The following is a 21,851-nucleotide window of genomic DNA, read 5'->3' as shown; positions in this document are numbered from 1 at the left end:
GCACAGAGCCCTATGTGGGGCTCGAACCACGAACGTGAGATCATGACCTGAGCCGAAGTCGGAGGCCCAGCCGACTGAGCCACCCAGGCGCCCCCCCTCTTAGCCTTTCTAACCTTACCTTTTTCCTCCCCTGTGCCCACTATGCTGTATGTCTTCAGATTCTCTGCCTTTGGCTGGACTGCAAGTCTCCCTCTTTGCATGGCATTATAATTTCTTATATGAGGATCACCTCCTCCAGTCAGCATTGCCTTACCGACTGCCCCAAGTCTGATCTGGGTATAAATCCTGTGATTATTTCTATCAAGTCACTTACCATATTGTATGATGATCCAAACATTAGCACATGCTGATTAGTGTTCTTAGAATGGGGTTGGTGGTTCAGAATGGTCGTAATATGTAATTTTGCTGAGGCACAAATTCATATTACTTGCACCTTGAGTTTGGCAGCAAGTGAGTTCTCTTTGCTCTTCAGTGAGCCTAACCTCACTTCAGGATCTAAAGCTATCTCTTTATTATTCCCTGCTTTTTCCTATTAATCTTTTTTGTTTTGTAGGTTTTATTTTCTGATTCCAAAACTGGAAAATAGGGTTTTTTTAAAAATGTGTTTTATTTATTTTTGAGAGAGAGCATGGACAAGTAAGGGAAGGGCAGAAAGAGGGGGACAGAGGATCTGAAGTGGGCTCTGTGCTGACAGCAGACAGCCCAGTTCAGGGCTCGAACTCACGAACCGCAAGATCATGACCTGAGCTGAAGTCGGATGTTTAACTGACTGAGCCACTCAGGCGCCCGGAAAACTGGAACATAGTTTTAAAGAAGAAACTGAGAACGGTTTTGAGATGCCGTTTTCTTCTTTTTTTCTCCCATGTTCCTTCTCTTTGGCATGAAGTGAGTCAAGGGATGCAAACTTGAACATGTCTTTGGAGGCCAGGCAGGCCATCTGAATGAGGAAGTACATCTGCTGGCCACACTGGAGGTTCCATGGCCTAAAAGAATTTACATTCAATTTTTTTTTTTTTTAACACACTGTGCTACCAGTTTGTGATACTGTCACTGTAACGGCCAAAGACTGTATGTATATGCTCCAGTTTATCTTTCTCTTTGAAAATGAATTCATTAAACAAAAACTAACTATACTATTACTTATTCTTCTAGACCCAGCTGATGTATCACCTACTTAGTGAAGCTTCCTGAATTCACCCAGGGATTATTTTTCCCTTCTAAAGAGTGGGCATAAGAACTGTACTATTGATCACAGTGTATTTTAATTACTTATTTTCATGTCTTATTTCCTGGTAGTTTATTGAGGACAATTATTTATTGATGATCATGTCTTGCTTCTATTAGGAATTCAGTACATTTGCGTTGAACATTGAGTGAAGTGCTAGGCAACAGGAATTGATTAAAACCAAAATGTGAAGGGGTGTCTCTGTGGCTCAGTTGGTTAAGCATCCCAACCTCACCTCAGGTCATGATCTCACAACTGTGGATTCATGCTCTGCATCAGCTTCTGTGCTGACAGGTGAGAGCCTGGAGCCTGCTTCGGATTTTGTGTCTTCCTCTCTCTCTACCCCTCCTCTGCTCATACTCTGTGTCTCTGTGTCTCGCAAAAATAAATAAAACACTTAAAAATTTTAAAAAACACACCAAAATGTGGAAGTCGAGAATATAATAACATTTCTTTTCCCTTTAATGATTTGGAGCACTGTGTGTCTACACTAATTTCAGATTTGCTTCTTGGAAATTACCAAAAATGTTAGTGGTGCTGTATCTGTGTTGTTGGATTTGATGTGGACAAACCTGTGTTTGTACAGATGGTGACTATAAACAACTTCATCATAGATGAACTGTTTTGTCCCCACTGCGAAAAAATCCATTGCTGGGGAAACTTCTTGCTTCCACTTTCATAATGGTTAAGAGAGATCAAGCACCTGATGATTATTGAAAATGTAAAGGAATTTTAGTACCCTTCGACAAAGAGGGATTTGGAGTTAGCAGACTTTAGCTCTATTTCTAGCAATACTAATTAGCCATCTGACTTTACACAAGTCTCTCTGGGTCATAGTTTCTTCATCTGCAAAGTGATAAAGAACTTGATGGTTTAAGATCCTTCTATCCCTAAAATTACTTAATTCTAAAACACTGTAATTTCTAAAATATTATGGCCAGTGAAAGAAATACTTATGGTCAGGCTCATTCTGAGGAGAATTTGAAGTAATTTCCTGAAATGTATGATGACTTGTGTTTGAAAGCTCTCTAGAAAGACACCAAAGAAACCGGTAATAATAATAATTACCACTGGGGGCTAGGGTAGTGGATGGCCACTGGGAAGGATACCTTCTAGTCCGTGTATTTTATTTTATATATTTTGAATTTTATAACATGTGCCTGATTACCTACTCAATAAGGACAAATTTAAATTTACACACACATACATAAAAAAAGAATAAAGCGAAGATAAAGGTCTCATGGTAAGGGAGAGGCATCCTGGGGATGTTAGTACAGAGACCGAGTCTATTAGATTCTGTGCAGTCATTTATTTATTTTGAAAAGAATGGCTGCACATGTGAGCAGGGGAAGTGCAGAGAGAGAAGGAGAGAGAATCCTGACTTGGGGTGGGGCTTGATCTCATGAGTCATGAGATCATGATGTGAGCTGAATTCCAGTGTCAAGACACTTAACCAACTGAACCACCCAGGTGCCTCTATCCTATTTATTTATTTATTTATTTATTTATTTATTTATTTATTTATTTATTTATTGAAAGTAGGCTCCACATACAATGCAGGGCTTGAACTCACAACCCTTGGATCAAGAGTTGGATGCTTTACCACCTGAGCCACCCAGGCAGTCGTCATTGTAGCTATTTTTAAGTCCATGTATCAGTGTACATTGTCATTGATTATCATGCTACTATCACTACCATCCATATCCAGAACCTTTTCATCATCCCCATATCCTTTAAACAGTAACTTCCCATTTCTCCCATCCCTATCCGCTAGCAATTACCTTTCATTAATTAAAAAAACTTTTTTTATGTTTATTTATTTTTGAGAGAGAGATCATCAGTGGGAGAAGGGCAGAGAGAGAGTGGGAGACACAGAGTCTGAAGCAGGCTACAGGCTCCTAGCTGTCTGCACAGAGCCTGATGCGGGCCTTGAACTCATGCATCTCGAGATCATGACCCGAGCTGAAGTTGGATGTTTAACTGACTGAGCAACCCAGGCTCCCCTAATTCTTTTTTTTTTTTTAATTAAAAATTTTTAAAAAATATCTATTCATTTTTGAGAGAGGGAGAGAGTGTAAGTGGGGGAGGGACAGAGAGAGAGGGAGACACAAAATGCAAAGCAGACTGTCAGCACAGAGCCCGATGCGGGGCTGGAACCCATGAGCAGTGAGGTCATGACCTGGGCCAAAGTGGGATGCTTAGCCGACTGAGCCACCCAGGCACCCCTTCTTCTTCTTCTGTTTTTTTAAATTAATATTTTATTTTCATTATTCAAAGATAAGAGAGTGTTTTTTAAAATTTATTTTGGAAGAGAGAGTGAGTGAGCATGAGCAGGGGAGGGGCAGAGAGAGAGAGAGGGAGAGTAATCCTAAGTAGGTTCCATGCTGTCAGCAAAAGAGTTTGACTAGAGGCCTGAACTCATGAACTGTGTGGTCATGACCTGAGCTGAAATCAAGAGTTAGACCTTAACCAACTGAGCCATTCAGGTGCCCCTACCTTCCATTAATTCTTAACATTAAACACAATTTGGTTCCAGTGTGTACTGTATTCCCTTTTTAATTTTTTTTATTTTTTAAAAAATTTTTTAATGTTTTATTTATTTTTGATACAGAGAGAGACAAAGCATGAGAGGGGGAGGGGCAGAGAGAGAAGGAGACACAGAACCGGAAGCAGGCTCCAGGCTCTGAGCTAGCTGTCAGCACAGAGCCTGACGCGGGGCTCGAACCCACAAAGGTGAGATCTGACCTGAGCCGAAGCCGGAGGCTTAACCGACTGAGCCACCCAGGTGCCCCTGTATTCCCTTTTTTAAAAATCTTACATGTTGATGGCATTAGATTACTAATATTTTGGGTAGAATGTTTTTTTTGATACAGCTCAGACTATTTTCTGACTTCCATTGTGGTTTTCATCTTTGATCCGTAGGTTATTTATAATATGAGTTTTAATTTTCAAACATGAGGTTTTTCTGTTTTGTTTTTAATTTTATTTTATAGGTTAATTGCATTGTGGTTAAAGATGTGGCTTATATGATTTCAGTCCTTTGGAAATTGTTAATGTTTATTTGCTTTTGGCCTAGTATATCCTTCACCCAGATTTCACATTGTTAATGTTAAACTGTTAAACATTTTACCATAATTGCCTTATTTTTGTCACTTTATCTTTCTACTTATACAGTTTTTCTGAATCATTTTGAGAAATGGGTTGTAGACATAATGCTCTATTATTACCTCTAAATCAGTGTGTATATCTTTAAAAATTTTTTTAAAAATGTTTATTTATTTTTGAGAGAGACAGAGCGTGAGTGGGGGAAGGAGAGAGACAGGGAGACACAGATTCTGAAGCAGGCTTCACTTTCCGAGCTGTCAGCACAGAGCCCTACATGGGTCTCGAACTCACGAACCATGAGATCGTGACCTGAGCTGAAGTCAGACGCCTAACCAACTGAGTCACCCACATACCCCTCCTTTTTCTTTCTTTTTTCTTTTAATGTTTGTTTATTTTTGAGAGAGAGAATGTGTGAGTAGGGGAGGGGCAGAAAGGGAGACAGAAAATCCCAAGTAGGTCCTGCATAGAGCTCAATATGGTCGGGCTTGAACCCACAAACCATGACACCATGACCCGAGACAAAGTCCGATGTTTAACTGCCTGAGCTACCCAGGCACCCCAATCAGTGTGTATTTCATAAAAACAAGGATACTCTACTATATAACCATAGCACACCCATTAAAATCAGGAAATAAGTATTTATATAGTAGTGCTATGTAATTCACAGGTACCAGTCACATTTTCACTGATGTCCTAATTACATTCTTTACAGCAAAACCAAAAACCAAACAAAACCCCCCAAAAGAACAAAAACTCGGCTCCTCCTTCCAGAAACAAAAGCAGAAAAACCTCTTCCCCTTCTACTTGTGATTCTGATTCAGAGACCATTCACAACCATGATGTCTCTTCAGTCTCCCTCAATTTGGAATAGTTCCTCAGTCTTCATTTGTTTTCAGTTATCTTGACAGTTTTGAAGAATAGGCCAGTTACTTTGTAAAATGCTCCTCAGTTTGGGTTAGTCTGATGTTTCCTCCTAAAGAGATTTAGGTTGTGCATTCTTGGCAGGAACACCACAGACATGATGTTGTGTTCTTTTCACTACGTTGTATCAGGAGGCACTCGCCCACTGGTCCCATCGCTGGTTACGTAAAATTTGATCACTTGGCTAAGATGTTATCTGAGAGGTTTCTGTACTGTAAGTTAGTTCAAAAGTATTTTGCACTTGCTAATAAATAAATAATACATATTTTGTGGCATACTTTTAGGCTGTATAAATAGCCCATTTCTCAGCAAATTTTCACCTACTAGTTTTTGCATCCATTGATGATTTGTGCCTGAATCAGTTATTACTAAGTGGTTGCCAGATGGTGAATTTTAAAAATTTCATCATCTCCTTTGCATTCATAATTTGGCATTTCCCTGTAAAGAAAAGCTTTGTCTCCCTGTTTTTAAAAAATCATTTAAACATATTGGTATGGACTTCTGGATTCCTATTTTATTCATTTGTCATTAATTTTGATGCTTGAATTTTCTCTCATTTGGTCAGTGGGAACCTTTCAAGCTGGCTCCTATGCCTTTTTCTTTTTTAATTTTTTTTAATGTTTTATTTTTATTTTTGATACAGAGAGAGACAGAGCATAGAGGGGGAGGGGCAGAGAGAGAAGGAGACACAGAACTGGAAGCAGGCTCCAGGCTCTGAGCTAGCTGTCAGCACAGAGCCCGACACAGGGCTCGAACCCATGAACGTGAGATCTGACCTGAGCCGAAGTTGGAGGCTTAACCAACTGAACCACCCAGGCGCCCTTCCTATGCCTTTTTCTCATGTCCTCGTCATTCTTTGATCTTTTTTGAACACAGGAAGGTTTTTCAAGTTCATCTTGTACTTTCACTGTCCCAGTCTTAGGATCAACCATTTCATGAAGGACCTCTGGTTTCTTTTGTTAGAGGATGTATTTAGAAAACAAGATCTGGACACCAGATACATTCCTTGTTACTGGGGTGTCATTGCCCTTAGGCTCTATTAGAGGTCAAAGGTAGGATATTGTTTTTAAATGTACCCAGGATTTAATTTATAAGTATGACTGAGTGACGCCATGAAGAGGTCAGTGCCTTTGAAGGAAGTTTTCTCATAGTCCTCCAGAAGTAGGAGGCAGTACACCTTGCTCTGTGGGGCTGCATGGGGGAAGCAGGAGGCAGAAGGAGCAAGAGGAAAGCATGGGTAAGAGCCTTTGTTGCTATAGTGGTGGGAAATTGGAATGTTCCTTGTTAGGCAGGAAGGAAACACAGATGTGTTTGTTTTTGGAGGGCTTGTAATATTTTTTACATATACATACATATGCACATAAACATACACAAGCATCCATATCTGCCCAAGAATGTTGAAAGCCTTGATTTCACTGCAACACACCGATTCCATTCTAACATCACAGCATTTTTTTCCTGGTCTTTACCCTTTTTGAATTTGTTCCTCCTTTTTCTGCCATTGAGAATCAGGGTCTCTGTCATTTTTGCTCCATCCTCCTTAGGTAACAATCTCCTGACTCTGAGGACCATCTTATTGGCTCCAGCCCCACTGAAAGTGCTGGCTGAGCATCCCCATCTAGTTCTATGTGAGCATTTTTATATACAGACAGTTCTCACTTTGCACTCTTCTCATGCATGAATTTCTGTTAACATGATTTTTACTTTTTTTTTTAATTTTTAAGTAAGCTCTACACCCAACATGGGGTTTGAACCTACAACCTTGAGATCAAGAGTCACGTGCTCCACCAACTATGCCAGACAGCCCCTCCTAACATAGTTTAATTAAATGAGATTAGTCCCCAAATAATGAAATATAAAATATGAATATAAATACAAAATATAACCTATGAATAGCTTCTCCAGGAAGCTTCTCAGGAATAGCTTCTCCAAAAATTTTAAAATTTATTCAGACCCTGTAATAGCAGAATAGTACCTTCCTAGACATCATTCAATTGAAGGTAACCTTTTTTTTTTTTTTTTAATTACAATCTCTGTACTGCTCTCAGCTGAACTTTACACAGCTCTGCATTTCCCTCCGTCAGTTCCTCTTGGAATGGTGGGTGGGTAGTAGAAAAGAGGATATGTACAATAATGTATTTTTAGTTCTTTTGAACAGGGGTTGCTCCAGCCATTGCTATTGATGACAGGAAGTATATTTATAGCTTCAAGGAAGGAGGGCCCTGGTTTAAGAAAACCTGGGAGGCTGTACTTCATATATTATATTTCATTAGAGTTCCTTTATACTTCATAGGAAGTTCTTGCCTTAGAAATGTAGTTGACGTGAATGGACTTAGAACTGTAGGTATTTTCATGAGTATATGCAATCTGCTCCTGAATTTGGAAAAATCTTCGATTTGAAATTTCACAATTTGTAATGCCTAAAACAAAGGACAGTACAGGATGTGTGAGGAGAATTCAGTTGGTAGCACACAGTTATATAGTAAGGAGATTGAGGGGGTACTAAATATAGTCCCAACTAGATATTCATGAAGTTGTTATTGGTACAGCTTCTACTGGGACTTTTCTTCCAAACATTGAAATCAAATACTGAGATTTTTCTTTCAGAGATTCAAATCAAATATTGTATATGGATCATAAGATAGTTTCATACAACTATTATAAGATAGTCACAAAAAAAATCATTTTGGAGTTATTCAGCATCACATAACTTTCTCACAGGTTTGATGGGACAGGACTTTTGCCCATGACTGTCATGTGCAATGGGCACATTAAACACAAGTTAAATTATTCTGAAGCCTTTTCTCTCTTTTTCCTACTCCCTTTCTTAATTGAGGGAAGCAAAGAATTGGTTTCCAAGGATACATCTCCTCTCTTATGCTGGTCTCAGATTGATGCAGTCATGGAAACCAGGCAGTAAACTCATTCTTGGCAGCTACTAGCACTGGTCTGATCTTTTCTTTTAAAAGCATGATATTCTTTAGTAATACATTTTGAGAAGATTGATGCCAAATGATTCTAGGTCATCTCAAAGGAGTTGGGAATTTTGTTGAATAGCTTAAAGCGATTCAGTTAAATATTAACAGGTTTCTAAAGAAAACTGCAGTGATTTACCTGAAGATTTTTATGTCTAGTTTAACTGGATGGATTATAAATTAAAGAATTATTAATGTTTTTTAGTAGTCCTTTTTTAGAATATTTTAAAACATTCCTAATTTCAGGATTTTATTTTTTGTTTTCAATTCAACGGATTCAAAATATTAAGTTACAGAGCTATACTTTATTTAACACAAGGAAGATTTTCCTCTGGCCCACCAAAATCTATCTGCTGATGAAATGCAAATATGAAATAATAACTCTTTAAAATATTTTGTGGATTCTGAAGCTGACTGGTGTGGTTCAAATCCCATCTCTGCTATTCATTAGATATGTCACATGGAACAAGTTACTTAGCCTTTCTGTGCCTTAGTTTGCTTCTCTGTGAAATGGGAGATAATAACTTCCACTTCATAGGGAGAAAATGAGCTAAATTATGTCACATGCCTAGCTTATCGGGAGCACTCAGCAGATTTGACTATTCCATTTATACACAAGGAATAAGGCTGAATAATAAATTCAGAGAAGGTTTGTACTGAATTCATTTATGAAAGACTTAAGGAAGGTATTTTTGACATATGTATTATTTTTTAGGTTAACAAGGGTGGTGGAGGATTTAGGAATCTCCTCCCTACTGCAAATGAATAAACTGTTTTCAGATCCCATTTAAAGATTTAGTATTGGGTTTATGTAATTTAGCAAGATATTTGTTGATTTGAGAAACATTGATTGCTTGATTGCTACATGATAAGTGGGTGGTGGAATTTCAAAGGTGAATGAGACATATCCTCTTCCTTAGAGAGCTTCCTGTTTTGGAGGGGTGTAGTTGGAGAAGGGTGAAGAAGTGAAGGTGGCCTATTACAAAACTTAATTCTTTATACATTGTGTTAAGTCCTACACTAAGAGAATTTTAAATTTTCAAAAATGATATGGGGATAGGAGAGAGCACAAATTAAAAAATATGAAGGCTAATATGAGGAAAACTATAAAGCCTTGCTGAAGGATATTTTATTTCATTTTATTTTATTAAAAAAATTTTTTTTACATTTTATTTATTTTTGAGAGAGAGAGAGAGACAGAGTGTGAACAGGGAAGGGGCAGAGAGAAAAAGAGACACAGAATCCGAAGCAGTTTCCAGGCTCTGAGCTAGCAGTCAGCTCAGAGCCCGACGTGGGACTTGAACCCATGAACTGTGAAATCATGACCTGAGCCGAAGTCAGCCGCTCAACTGACTGAGCCACCCAGGTGCCCCCTGAAGGATTTTTTTAAAGATATAAGTTCAATATTTATGCTATGTTTCTGAATGTGAAAGACTTAAATATTATAGATACTGTATAGATGTCAGTGTTTCCCAAATTATTTAACAGATTTAATACATATTATTTTGTAAGCCCAGTGGGGTAAACCTTTTTTTTTTTTTAAGTTTATTTATTTTGAGAGAGAAACAGCACATGCAGTCAGGAGAGGGGCGTGGGGGGGCGTGGGTGGAGAGAGAAATGTCTAAGCAGGCTCTGTGCTGTCAGTGCAGAGCCTGACAAGGGTCTGGAACACACAAACCGTGAGATCATACCCTGAGCCAAAATCAAGAGTCAGATGCTCATGACTGAGCCACCTAGGCGCCCCTGGGGTAAACCTTTTGAAAGCTTGACAGATTGCATGGTGTGGTTCATTTTGAAGAATAAATTCAGTAGTTGAGAAAAATTTGAAAATTTTGGAAAAGAACAATAAATAATTGGAGAGCTGTAGAAGTGGGGAAGGTATGTGACTCTTGACTCTGTGGATAGTAGAATATATCACAGAGTAAAGGTACTTAAGACAGGGAGTACCTGGCTGACTCAGTCATGCAACTCTTGATCTTGGGGTTGTAAGTTTGAGCCCCAGGTTGGGTGTAGAGATTACTTAAAAAATAAAATCTTGGGGCGCCTGGGTAGCTCAGTTGGTTAAGCGTCTTTCAGCACATGGTGTTATCTCATGGTTTGTGAGATGGAGCCTGTGTCAGATTCTGGACTGATAGTGCAGAACCTGCTTGGGATTCTCTCTCCCTTTCTCTTTGCCCCTCCACTGCTTGTGTGTGTGTGTTGTATATTCTTCTGACTGAGCCAGCCCCTTCCCCCATTCTGCCCAAATTAGTATCTTATTAATTGTGTGCACACTTTAGAAGATTAGGGGAAAAATATATATAAAAATCTTATTAAAGATTCTGTGCTCGATTGTCTCACAGTTGTTTGAATACTCGTTCCATTTTATTTTATTATTATATTTTAGGTTTTTAAAAAAATGTTTTTATGTATTTTTGAGAGAGAGAGATAGAAACAGCATGAGAAGGGGAGGGTCAAAGAGAGAGGGAGACACAGAATCTGAAGACAGGCTCCAGGCTCTGAGCTAGCTGTCAGCACAGAGCCTGACACAGGGCTCGAATCCATGAACTACGAGATCATGACCTGAGCCGAAGTCTGATGCTTAACTGACTGAGCTACCCAGGCGCCCCTTTATTGTTATATTTTACAGTGTATTTATTTTGAGAGAATGCTCATGAGCAGGGGAGGGGCAATGGGAGGGGGGAATAGAATCCCAAGCAGGCTCTGTACTGTTGGTAAGGAGCCTGATGTAGGGTTCAAACTCACGAACTCTGAGATCACAGAATGAGCTGAAACCAAGAGTCGGATGCTTAACGAACTGAGCTACCCCAGTGCCCCTTGTCCCATTTTAAAGAAATTGAAATTTGAAATCATGGGGATATATTATGGATATAATACATGTAAGAAAGAACATGTGAAACATAAATTATCAAATCCATACTTACAGAGGCCTTGCCTTTCTACCAAGGTATTGGCAGATGAATGAATGTACATATTATTTAAGTAAAAATCACATATTTAAGTTACATATATATATTTTTGGTAACCTGATCTACTACCTTTTTTCATGTAACCAACCAGCCCCAAGCCCTATTTGTGTTGGGTATAAGTTTTTACCGGTCCCTGAAAAAAACGGAGGAGATGCTTTTATATGCTTAGGTTAAAGGAAACCTTTCTCAAAAGCAGGGGTCATCAGACATTTTCTGTAAAGAGGCAAAGAATAAATATTTTAGGCTTTGTGGTCCAATAAACAAAATCAAGTCTATACAAGGTACTTTAAAAAATTTCTTATTGATGAGATTAAAATATAATTATTGAGTATATCTTATTGATGAAATCAAAATATAATTATTGAGTACAGCTTTTTGTAATAATAGGTATACTAATGAGAAAAATGGAATTCATTTTTAGGCTATATTTGCTTAATTGGAGTTTAGAGTTAGTGTTTCCTATCAAAATTGGAAATGTTAATGATCTGTAATAAGATTTTACATATTTCATCTTTGAAATTATCTTCACACAGATGTATAGCCAAATATTGATATCAGCCCATAAGCATATGATTTTAATTGAGCATATTAATCACTTGGGGAAACAGTTACAAAATTATATTAGATTTTTCTTTTAATATTTGCCTTTTAGCATATCATTACACAACAGATTAATTACTTCCGATTAAAGGTTAGATGGAAATGCCGTAACTTCACTGTTGAGTAAGACTTTGAAATATGGATATTTCTTTGCAGTTTCATTGAAGCCCTAAAACTGCTTCTGGAACTGTAGTTTTGAGCTAAGAAAATATATCCACTGAAAATTTGTTTGGGGAGGTGCCTGGTGACTCAGTTCATTAAGTGTCCAACTTTGGCTTAGGTTATGATCTCATAGTTTGTTTCTTTGGGCCCTGAGTTGGGCTCTGTGCTGGCAGTAGGGAGCCTGCTTGGGATTCTCTCACTCTCCCTGTCTCTGCTCCGCCCTCCCCTTCTCAAATTAAAAAAAGAAACACCCAATAAAACAAAACTTAAAAAAGATTGTTTTGGGGGTGCTTGGGTGGCTCAGTCGGTTAAGCGTCCGGCTTCGGCTCAGGTCATGATCTTGCAGTTTGTGGGTTTGAGCCCCGCATCAGGCTCTGTGCTGACAGATAACTCAGGGCCTGGAGCATGACTTCAGATTCTGTGTCTCCCTCTCTCTCTCTGACCCTCCCCTGCTCAAGCCGTCTCTCTCTCTCTCTCAAAAATAAATAAAACATTAAAACATTTTTTGTAATTGTTTTGAAATGTAGTTATTTTAAATTTAATGACACGGGAAGTGTATAAACCAATTTGACATTGTTTATGATTCAGATCTTAGTTTTTATCCCAATGACTTGATTGTAGTTTGACTTCCACATGTAAGTGTTGTTCTGCCCTGGTAATTTTAGATTGAATTTATTTATGTATTTATTTAAAATTTTATTTTATTTATTTTGAGAGAGACAGAGAAGGTATGAAGAGGGGAGGGCAGAGAGAGAGAGAGAAACAGAGAATCCCAAGTGCAGAGCCAGACGTGGGGCTCAAACCCAAGAAACTGCAAGATCATGACCTGAGCAGAAACCAAGGGTTGGACACCCAACTGGCTAAGCCTCTCAGGCGCCCCTAGCTTTACTTTATTAAACATTGTAAATCTGCAGCCAAACCAAAGTTTCAGAGCCATTCGCTATTTGATAATAGTATCTGAAAGAGGTCTATTCTGAAAAATTTCATTCTCAACCTAGAGCTTAAGAGATTAAAAATCACAGGGGCGCCTGAGTAGCACAGTTGGTTAAGCATCTCTTGACTTCCGCTCAGGTCATGATCTTGAGCTGGGGAGTTCAAGCCCTGCATCGGACTCTGTGCAGACAGCTCAGAGCCTGCTTGGGATTCTGTCTGTCTCTCTCTCTCTCCGTCTCTCTCTCTGCCCCTCCCCTATTTGCTCGCTCGCTCTCAAAATAAATAAAAATAAACTTTAAAAAAAAGATTAAAAATCACAAAATTTTACTATAGCAAAGTCCCCGAACTGTTCTGTGGTCAGGCAAGTCAGATTATTCAGCTTTTATTTCTGGCAATTAATTAAGACCACGACAGCGAGTGATGTTCACCGTCAGCACTTTTGGCTCAATAACACATGATACATTTACATATTTTTCAGAGTACCTGCTGATGAAAAATATAATGAATAACTGCCTTGCATCTTAACAAACTGCAAATTATCCAACTAAGCTTTTTTCTACTCTGCATTGCTATTATCAGTTGTAACACATTTTAGCAGATTGCACTTCAAGTTGTACTGAATTAGTATTTTCTCAACTTCTGGCCTGTAGTTGTTTCACAGACTATTCATGGAAGCTAATTCTTCATTCACTTAATTTTTTTTTAAGATTTTTTAAAAATAATCATCTCTACAGCCAAAGTGGGTCTTGAACTCAGAACCCTGAGATCCAAGACTCACATGCTCCACAGACTGAGCCAGCCAGCTTAAACTTCATTCAGCTTAAACTTGGCATTGACTCCTTGAGTAAATAACTGAGCAGTATTGGTAACATCGGTCAACTCCCTGAGAAACAGGAACTCTGCTTGTCTTTTTTTTTTTTAAGTTTATTTATTTATTTATTTTGAGAGAGAGAGAGAAACCACATGTGTGAGCAGGGGAGGGGCAGAGAGAGATGGGGAAGGAGAGAATCCCAAGCAGACCCTGCATTGTCAGTGTGGAACCTGACACGGGGCTCAAACTCATGAAGTGTGAGATCATGAGTTGGATGCTTAACCAGCTGAGCCACTTAGGTCCCCCACATTTGCTTTATTTATTTATTTAGTTCGTTAGTTAATTTGTTTATTTATTTGTTTTGAGAGAGAGAGAGCAAGAGAGCACACAAGCAAGGGAAGGGCAGAGAGAGAGAGGGAAAGAGAATCCCACACTGACAGTGTGGAGCCCTCTGTGTGGCTTGAACTCACAAACTGAGATTGTGACCTGAGCCGAAAACCAAGAGTCAGATGCTTGCCTGGCTGAGCCACTCAGGTGTCCCATATTTGCCTTTTTTTAATAGATTAATCTTAACTCCCCTTATTTTCAACTTTTGGAGTAACCGGTCTTGTTGAAAAGCTAGTAGTCTTATTTTCTCTGAATATATTTTTTAAGCGCCTAGAACTGAGCATGGCTTCACCAACTCACCATTGGCTAACAAATTACTTCCTTTTCTTGGCTAATAGATTAGCCTTGGATTTTTTAGATCATGGCTCTTCCTTTGAATTGAAAATATTGGATGACTACTTAGTGTGCTAATGTTGGTGCATATTGAATTTTTTTTTTTAGCACAGCTATAGTGTCATTTCATAATAAACACAAAACTTCCTCATGTGAGTTAATAAAGTAATCCACATTCTCCATACACTGTGCCTTAAAAGCATGACATTATCTACTTTCTCTTCTTTTTAAAAATTATTTTTCTTTAATTTTTATTTATTTTTGAGAGAGAGACAGAGTGAGTGAGGGGAAGGGACAGAGAGAGAGAGAGGGAGACACAGAATCTGAAGCAGGCTCCAGGCTCTGAGCTGTCAGCACAGAGCTTGATGTAGGACTCGAACCCACAAAGCGTGAAATCATGACCTGAGCTGAAGTCTGCTGCTTAACTGATTGACCACCCAGGTGCCCCTTCTTTTCCTGTTTTGATATGATGGCTGTACGCTGATCATACAAAGAAATAAGCTATCACAGTGCAGTATGCCAATATGCACATGTGGTTGTCAAAATACTTTCAAGGCACAGCTTCCTCACTGTGCTGTGTGGTGCACTGAGCAGCAGTCACCCCACACCTCTGTGAGCCCTACATATACAGGTGGCCACTCAGTTTTGCCACTGTAGTGTTGAAGCCATCCATAGGCAACATGTAAATGAGTCAGTGCAGTTGTGTTTGGTGTTATTTATAGATACTGGAGTTTGAATTTCATTATAATCTTCACATCATGAAGAATTATTTTGGTTTTTTCAATCATTAAAAAATATAAAATCATTCTTAGCTTCCAGGGTCACTAAAACAGATGGCTTGTTCATCTCCATTCAGCATACAGCATTACACCAAGGCCAAAATCAAGAAGGAAAAGACTGACTAAAATTTGATTTCGTGGAAAGAGACTATAAACAAAACTAAAAGATAAACTGCAAATTGGGGAAATGAATTTTTTTATTTTTATTTATTTATTTTGAGAGCAAGTGAGCATGAATGAGGAAGAGGCAGAGACAGAGGGAGAAAGAGTATCCCAAGCAAGCTCTACACTGGAGCCCAGCACGGGGCTTGAACTCACAAACCCGGAGATCATGACCTGAGCCAAAAGCAGGAGTCTTATGCTTAACTGACTGAGCCACCCAGGCGCCCCAAGGGAAATGTATTTGTAACCATATGTCAGGAAAAGATTGATGTCACCTACTATGAAGGAGTACCTGCAGATAAGAAACAGACCAAACACTATTAGAAAAATAGGCAAAGGGCGCAAAAGGACAGTTCACCAAATAAAACCTCATGTCAGTAATTATATCAACTGTTGATCCAGTACTGAACCAGGAAAGGCAAAAGAAAACATAGGAGACTTTCACTTTACACTTCATACACTTTAGTATTGTTTGAGATTTTTTTAAGCTGCTCTTTTAAAATTTTTTTTCTTTTTCTTTTTGTAAGTAAGCTATATGCCCAATGTGAGGCTTGAATTCATGACCCCGAAATCTAGAATTGCATGCTTTACCAACTGAGACAGCCAGGTGCCCAGGTGCTTCATTGTTTGAGATTTTTACAGCAATCAGACACTACATTTATCAGTATTTTTGTTCGTAGCCCAAAAGTTTTCTTGTAAAAATTTTTCAGCTGTTGCTTGGTTTTCTGGTCCTTAAAATTTCTGTTTTCCTGAATGGAGATTTTTTTAAAAAGGGTGAGTTCTTTCTCTTTCCTGCCTGTGCTATGCTATATGTGTTGCTCTGGATTAGAAGACAGCATGTGGCACGTAGGCCCCATCAGATTTCCCACCTCAATCCAGCTTTTGTATGTTCTTGGGTGTGTTACTGGACACTACTTGCACTGATGCCATGTTGACTTGGAAATCTAGGGTTTGATTTTTCAAATGAAGATGGATATTTTTCCTATTATGTGTCTTATAAATAATTTTGATACTAGAGATTTTGAATTGCTTTTTAATTTTATTTTTGTTTTATAATTTTTTAAATGTTCATTTAATTTTGAGAGAGAGAGACAGAGTGTGAACAGGGGAGGGGCAAAGAGAGAGAGGGACACACAGAATCCAAAGCAGGCTCCAGGCTCTGAGCTCTCAGCACAGAGTCTGATGTGGGGCTTGAACTCACACACCGTGAGATCATGCATGACCTGAGCTGAAGTCGGTTGCCCTACTGACTGAGCCACCCAGGCATCCCAATTTTATTTTTGTTTTAAATAGGTGTGTGTGTGTGTGTGTGTGTGTGTGTGTGTGTGTGTGTGTGTGTGTGTAAGTTTATTTATTTTGAGAGAGACAGAGTAAGAGCAGGGGAATGGCCAAGAAAGAGGGAGAGAGAGAATTCCAAGCAGGCTCTGCCCTGTTAGCATAGAGACTTGGGGCTTGAACTCATGAACTGTGAGATCATAACCTGAACTGAAACCAAGAGTCAGACGCTTAACGAACTGAGCCATCCAGGGGCCCCTAAATAGTTATTAGTAGAAGCAAGAGGGATGGAGGGATTCTTCTAAATCGACTCTTAAAGTCCTATCTTTGGTAGAATTCTTGAGTTTCCTAGATTTGTTAAATGTTTCTAAAGATGTTTGGCATAGGTATTAATTTCATGGGCCTGTTGTAAACAAGCCAGTTTGTTTCCTCCTAGTTCTGAGTTAAGTCAGTCAGGGACAATAACTAGAACCTCCAACCTCCTTGAAGGTGGGTGACTGGTATTGCGTTCCCTCATGGCATTCGGATACCAAGGTGAATCACCAGAAGAAGTTGACTGCATTTTCTTTTCAAATCAAGAGTTGTAGAATTTGATGTGCTTACAGCATGCTATTTTCTTTTCCTGTGGTCCGTGTAGATGATGTCATTAAACTAGAGTTTGGCTTTTATTTATTATTTTTTAAAAAATGTTTATTTTGAGAGAAAGCTACCAGGGGAGGGGCACAGAGAGAGGGAGAATTCCAAGCAGGCTCTGTGCTGCCAGTGCACAGAGTCCGATAATGGGGCTCAAACTGACAAACTTCAAGATCATAACCTGAGCCAAAACCAAGGGTCAGCCCCTCAACTGCCTAAGCCACCCATGTGCCCCTAGATTTTGGCTTTTAGACCTTGGTTTAAAGTACTAGGATGATTGGCTAAGTGACGATTATATCATGTGGAATTGAAATTAGCTGATCTGATTGGAAAGCATCTTACCCTGAGCGTGGCAGGCAATGAACTTGTAATAGCAGTTAATATATAGTGTACCAGCTATACATAGGGAGAGATGAGAGAAAGTAAAAATAAGTGTAAATTATAAGAACTTTGGGAGAAAGTGACTTTGTGATTTAACTTTGTGAGAGCCAAAATTGGAAATATGGGTGGACATGTACATGTCCCTAGGTTTTAGAAAAATGTACTTCAAAAAGTTGACAAGATATGAGTATGAATAAACAGGAATGGTATACTAAAGGAAAGTCAGTTTAAAGAAAAAGAAAAAACTGCCTTTAAACCAAAGATAGGTCGGTGATTATTCTGATAGATATTCAGATTTGATTAAGAAATTAGAAGACAGGGGGCGCCTGGGTGGCTCACTCGGGTAAGCATCCAACTTCGGGTCAGGTCATGATCTCATGGTTTGTGAATTGTATCAGCTCTCTGCTGTCAGTTGCAGAGCCTGCTTCTGATCTTCTGTCTCCCTCTCTCTCTTTCTCTCTCTCTCTCTGTCTTTGGCTCTCTCTCTGTCTCACATACAAACACACACACACACACACACACACACACAAATAAAGTAAACAAAATAGGAAATTAGAAGATAGGTATTTTGAAAAATACAGGCAGTTAGTCTATCAGCAAGTTTAGAAAAAGTAAAGTAAGTTAATTTGTCTTAAAATTTAATTAGTATTAAAACTAATTTTTTAGGGGCCCCTGGGTGGCTGAGTCAGTTGAGCGTCCAACTTTGGCTCAGGTCATGATCTCCTGGTTCGTGAGTTTGAGCCTCATGTTGGGCTCTGTGGTGACAGCTCAGAGCATGGAGCCTGCTTCAGATTCTGTGTCTCCCTCTCTGCACCTTCCCTGCTCATGCTCAGTCTGTCTCTCTCTGTCTCTTAAAAATAAATAAATGTAAAAAAAATTTTTAAGTAAAAAATAAAAAAATAGGAAATTAGAAGTAATTTTTTAAAATGAAAAAGGCCTTTAATCTTTTATGGCTTTTATTGCTATTCTCTAGACCTGCACTTCCAATATGAAAGTTATCACCCATTTGTGCTGTGTATTGGCAGCATGTCTGTAGAACATTTCATCACAGAAGTTTCTGTTGGGAAGTGCTGTGAAAATGATACATATTATTTGAAAAGCTTATAAAAATTTAGGGTAATGGGGTACTTTTCTATCTAGAGATTTTACTGAAGAACTATGTTTTTATAATCCTGAGACATTGGTGTGTACTTGTTTGTTGCTAATATTTGCTTTTTGTCTTTCATTTTGAAATAATGTTAACTTTACAGATAAGTTGCAGAAATAGTACAAAGAGCCTTTTCCCCTCTCTGAGCCATTTGAGAGTAAGTTGCTCACTTGATGCTCTGTCAGCTTTGAATACTTTAGTGTGTGTTTCCTACAAATGGGGACATTCTCCCATATAACCACAATACATCCATTAAAATCCAGAGCTTAACAGTGATACAGTAGTACCAGCTAATCCTCAGATCCCATTCACATTTTACCAGTCCTCCCAATAATAACCTGTAGAGCAAAAGGATCCAGTTCAGAAACACACATTACATTTTGTTATCCTGCTTTGACTTGATCATCTTTATAGTTTTGAGGAGTGTAGGCTGATTATTTTGAAGAATATTTCTTGGTGTGGGCTTGATGTTTCATCATGGTTAGATTCAGAATATACATTTTGTCAGGAATACCATATAAATGGTCCTATATTCTTACTTTGTTCTGTCAGGAGGTACACAATTTCCATGTGCCTTGTATCTTATGATGTTAATCGTGATCACTTCATTAAAATAGGGTCTGCTGGTTTTGTCAACTTGTAAATCTGTAAATTTACCTATTTTTTTTCCTTGGTAGCCAGTGAGTATTTTGTGAGGAGGAAGTGCTTTGAAACCATGTAAATATCTCATTCCCTATCACACTTTCTCCTGCTAGTTTGAATATCATTGATATTTCATGGCTGGATTATTACTGCAGCAGTTGCCACATGATGATTTTTCTGCTTTTATCATTTCTTTAACATTCATCCAGTGACATATCATTACAAGGAAAATCCTTTTCTCCCTGTTTTATATTAATCTGTATTTATGTATTTCTGTTTTATTCAGTGAATTATTATTTATTAACATAATGTTACTTTGATGCTGAATTTGTCCCATATTTGGCTAGCGGATGCCCCTTGGCTTCAAGCTGGCTCCTGTATCCTTTTGATATATTCTGTCATTCTTTGATTACTTCCCTTCCTGAACATCTGGTACAAGATGTTCCAGTTTCTTCCTGTACTTTTCCTGCCCCAGCCTAGTCATTTCACCAAGGAGCCCTGGTTCCTTTTATTGGAGAAAATACTTAGAAGCCAGGCCTGGATGCTAGCTATGATGGTTCTACTGGGGAACTGCTGCCCCTAGGCCCTGTCAGTAGACAGAGCTAGGTAATATATGCATGTATATGCACACACAAACCTATGTGTATCCTTATGCAGGCATCCATCTGTGTGTGTGTGCATACACACACCCATTAGATAAGCTTTGTTCAATCATAAATTATAGTGTTGTTGGCTAAGAGTTTAGTATTAACAAATCAACAGTAAGGGGCACTTGGGTGGCTCAGTCAGTTGAGCATCCAACTCTTGATCTCAGGGTCGTGATTTCAAGCCCTGCATTGGGCTCTGCACTAGTTGTGGACCCTACTTAAAAACAACAACAACAACAACAACAAGATATACCCAGGAAAAGGAAGAGGATATTTGCTGATCTGTACATGAGGTCACTCCAGAAAGTACTAAGGTAACATCTCTAGTGCTTGGTGAATCTATGGAAAAGTAGGTGAAGTTGTTGATTTGCGAGACCACTAACGTAAAAATGGCATAGTGCACAGTGGTGCTGTCCACTATGAGCGTCATAAGTATTTTTGTGATGAGAGGGTATCTGATTTTGTTAAATGCTTTTTCTGCATTGAGATGATCATGTGTTTTGCTTCTATTACTATGGTATATAACACTGATACATAGATTTTTAAATTGCACTTAGCTGTTAGCTTCTGTTTTATCTCCTCTTTTGCATTGTATGTTGGGTTTATTATGAATGACTGTTCAACAAGATCGTATTGCAGGCATGTCCAGTATATTAAACATTAATGAGATTATCTTTTATTTTATTTATTAAAAATTTTTTTTACATTTATTTATTTTTGAGAGACAAAGAGAGAGCTTCGTGAACAGGGGAAGGTCAGAGAAAGACACAGAATCTGAAGCAGGATCCAGGCTCTGAGCTAGCAGTTAGCACAGAGCCCGACGTAGGGCTCAACTCAATGAACCGTGAAAGCATGACCTGAGCCGAAGTCGGACGCTTAACCAACTGATCCACTCAGGCGCCCTAACCTTAAAAGATAATCTCGAGTGCCTGGCTGGCTCGGTCGGTTTAGCGTCCGACTTTGGCTCAGGTCATGATTTCATGGTTCATGGGTTTGAGCCCCATGTCAGGCTCTGTGCTGACAGTTTGCTTTGGATTCTGTGTCTACCTCTCCCTCTGCCCCTCCCCTGCTCATTCTCTGTCTGTCTCAAAAATGAATAAACATTAAAAAAATAAAATCATCTTTATTGAGGGGCACCTGAATGGCTCAGTTCGTTGAGCGTCTGATTCTTGGTTTCAGCTCATGTCATGATCTCTCAGTTTGTGAGTTTGAACCCCTCATCAGGCTCTGTGCTGGCAGCACAGTCTGCTTGGGAGTCTCTCTCTCTCACTCTCTCTCTCTCTGCTTCCTCACCCCATGCATATTGTCTCTCAGAATAAACAAAAATTTAAAAAAGGGAAGGTTTTGGTTTCTATTCAATTATCTCTAAAATTTTTTTAAATCAACTTTATTGAGGTGTAATCAATCTTCTTACAATAAAATGTACCCATTTTTCTTAAATAGTTGAATGAATTTTTGCCAAATTTATCTACCTACGTTACTGTCACCACGGCAAAGATATCTAACATTTCTTTAACACCTCAAATTTCCCTTGTACCCTTCCCAGTTATGCCTCTCCATACCCTTTTTGGACCTGAGGCAATTAGAGATCTGTTCTCTGTCACTATAGGTTAGATTTCTTTTCTAGAGGGCTGTAAAACTAGAATCATATAGTATGTACTCTTTTGTCTGGATTCTTTCACTGAACATGATGGGGTTTTTTGGTTTGTTTTTGTTTTTACTTTTATTTGCATTTATTTTATGCATAATTTACTCCTGGGCCAT

The 21,851-nt window shown here is 38.7% G+C and overlaps 1 protein-coding gene across 2 annotated transcripts in view; it reads left to right on the top strand.

The window, feature by feature from the left end:
* Positions 1 to 21,851, top strand: part of PTPRA (protein tyrosine phosphatase receptor type A) — a 164,653-nt gene that overhangs the window by 13,012 nt on the left and 129,790 nt on the right. The gene's annotated exons all lie outside the window — the stretch shown is intronic.

The sequence above is a fragment of the Suricata suricatta genome, chromosome 12 (assembly GCF_006229205.1).
Source record: "Suricata suricatta isolate VVHF042 chromosome 12, meerkat_22Aug2017_6uvM2_HiC, whole genome shotgun sequence".
NCBI lineage: Eukaryota > Metazoa > Chordata > Mammalia > Carnivora > Herpestidae > Suricata > Suricata suricatta.
This window is presented reverse-complemented; position numbering and strand designations above follow the sequence as displayed.